The 2,500-nt window shown below is 42.7% G+C and overlaps 1 protein-coding gene across 4 annotated transcripts in view; it reads right to left on the bottom strand.

Annotated features, from left to right (window-relative positions):
- atxn1a (ataxin 1a) overlaps positions 1 to 2,500 on the bottom strand; it is a 78,828-nt gene that overhangs the window by 11,559 nt on the left and 64,769 nt on the right. The window contains exon 1 of one of the 4 annotated variants that reach the window (XM_034892926.1): positions 2,317 to 2,500. This exon is cut by the window's right edge and continues 164 nt beyond it. The exons of the other annotated variants lie outside the window; for them this stretch is intronic. The gene's annotated coding sequence lies outside the window, so the exon portion shown is untranslated. The remainder of the gene's footprint in view (positions 1 to 2,316) is intronic. 4 annotated transcript variants of the gene reach the window in all.

The raw sequence follows: 2,500 nt of genomic DNA, 5'->3' as shown, positions 1-2,500 counted from the left end.
GTAGCTGCCCCAGAAGCCTCTATACAGAACCCGTTTAGGATGGTATACTATATTATTACAAATCAAAAACATTTTGCGTAAACAATGCCATTGCGCTTCAATTTTGACAAATACCACTCCAACTCTCCCTTAACCAATAACCTACATTCAACTTTGCATTTTCAACTTCAAGATGTGAAGAAGAACAACGCTTTGCATAACTTTTAAAATGTGTAAAGTTCCGTAGTGAAAATTACAGTCAGCAGGGGTGGTACTGGGGACCAAGAGCTGGGTAGTAGTCCTGGATATATATTCTTATTTTTGAGTTTTTGTTGAGGTGTCAGGAGACTGAGCAAAACACGCAAACCAATAAGGACATCAGTTTACACAATGTGTTGACACACCCACACACAGGGCCAGATGTACGTACATTTGCGAATGTAGCGTTATCAGCACTTGTACCAAACCTCCAGTTCATCAAGTAATCAGCGCCTTCTCTGCCTATTAAACCGTAAACAGCACTGTAGCAAAGCATTAAGTAGCCTACTTGTGCTATAATACGGCTGAGTACAGACTGCAATACTCCCACTGCTGATGCTATGACTATTTGAAATTATTCTGATGCCAGTATTGTGTGTTTTTTTGTAATGTAGAGAGGAGTTTAATTGCTTGGACGGAATGTGAATGCTGAGTCAGAGATTTGATGTCATCTTTGATTTCTTCCAGTAACTGTAATATTGCATGGCTGCTTAATCTATAACGCTTAATGATTGACCTTAAAAAATGTGATTCTTGTGGAAAAAATTCTTTCAGCTTGTCTCCTTGGCCTGTCTTTGTCTTGCTGACATATTACCAGGACGTGAAAGGGAAGCAAGACTATAAGTTTGTTTACACCTGCTTTTAAGAGGCGGAAAATGTTCTGCGCAAAATAGAGGCGCGCTGTCACAGGAGGGTTTTGTACATACCACGAAATGCATAATAAGCCGCACTTTACCTTCCGTCTCTCTATGGGAAATTTGCCATTTTCAGCCCCTGCAACAGGTAGTCTACGTTTTTACCTCAGTGCTGCCTGTTTGTAAATACCTCGTCATGAACTTACGTGCACGTTGCGAAACAAATGCGCCTGAAGTGGGCGCAAAAGCATTAGTACATCTGTCCCACAGTGTCACACACTGACACACCATTAACACACAATGGATGTTTGATTATTAAGGATATAATTTCAGAAAACCATTTACTAGATAATTAAACAAATACTTTGTTTTGCCTAATGTTACTATTGCTACAATAATATAAAAGCAGGTGTGCATTGGCTACGTATGTCTGCTGCATTTGAGTGTGTGTGTGTGTCTTACTGCCCAGTCACAATCATAATCATGATCAAAGGGACAAGTCCAATGTGATGTGTTATCTTACTGCTAAATATAGTTCAACTGGAAAGTACAGTGTTGCTGCGGTCTCATACGTCTCTGTCTCTCTCTACTTCTCTATTTCTTCATCTATGTCTCTCTGTAGCTTTTTGCCTCTGTGGTTTTTCAGTAGTGTGGGTGTGTGTTTGCATATGTGTGGTGTGTGCATGTGCGTACACAGTGCAGGGACCCTTGCCAGACTGGGAACTCTGACAAGGCTGCCACTTTATTCCCTGCCACTCTCCACTAGTGATAACACACAAACAACAACAAACACACAGGCACACACACACTGGAGTATGGTCAAATAGTGAAAGAGTAATGGAGGATCTGCTATTGACAGAGGGAGACAGAGAGATAGAGAAGCAGGGGAAGATGGAGGGAGAAAAGAGAAGCAAGAGCAAGGAAGAGGGAGAGAGTGGTTAAGAGTTACACAAACAAAGAAAGACACAAATTGAGAGAATAAATATAGACTGTGAGAGTCTCTTTCTGAAAACAAACACTTGGGCAGCGTTGCATGACTTGCACTTTCTCACCCCTCAATAACCCTAAGGGTGGGTCGGTGGTTGGACGGGTAGACAGTCAGTCAGAGAGAACCTGAGAATGAAAAGAGCCAATGGAAGGAGAGCAATAAAAGAGAAATGTGAGAAGAGAAGAGAAGAGAAGAGAAGAGAAGAGAAGAGAAGAGAAGAGAAGAGAAGAGAAGAGAAGAGAAGAGAAGAGAAGAGAAACACTTATGGATGACGGGCAAATGGGAGAAACGAGCTACAGTGATTGTAGGAAAAACTGGGGCAGACGCAGTACGCACTTTCAAATGACATACCGTGATACAACAAGCTTTCGGGACACACTCGCACACACATGCTGACTCTTCCTCCCACAAACACTTCATTCAGAGTAAGCGCAAAACTGTGTGAAGTGCACTTACCAGGGCAGCAGGAGTAGCCGGCCTCTGCAGCATGCTCTCACTCCCCCGCTCATTCCTTTCCTCCCTCAACTCCTCTCTTCTTTGCCGTGTCCCTTGTAAAGCACCCTCAGTCTCCCTCTTCAGAAAAATCGGAAAATACTGAGCAGATTCAGCGTACTTGTGATACTAACTGCTCTCGGCCTTT

Source organism: Etheostoma cragini, chromosome 14 (assembly GCF_013103735.1).
Source record: "Etheostoma cragini isolate CJK2018 chromosome 14, CSU_Ecrag_1.0, whole genome shotgun sequence".
In the NCBI taxonomy this organism is placed as follows: Eukaryota; Metazoa; Chordata; class Actinopteri; order Perciformes; family Percidae; genus Etheostoma; species Etheostoma cragini.
This window is presented reverse-complemented; position numbering and strand designations above follow the sequence as displayed.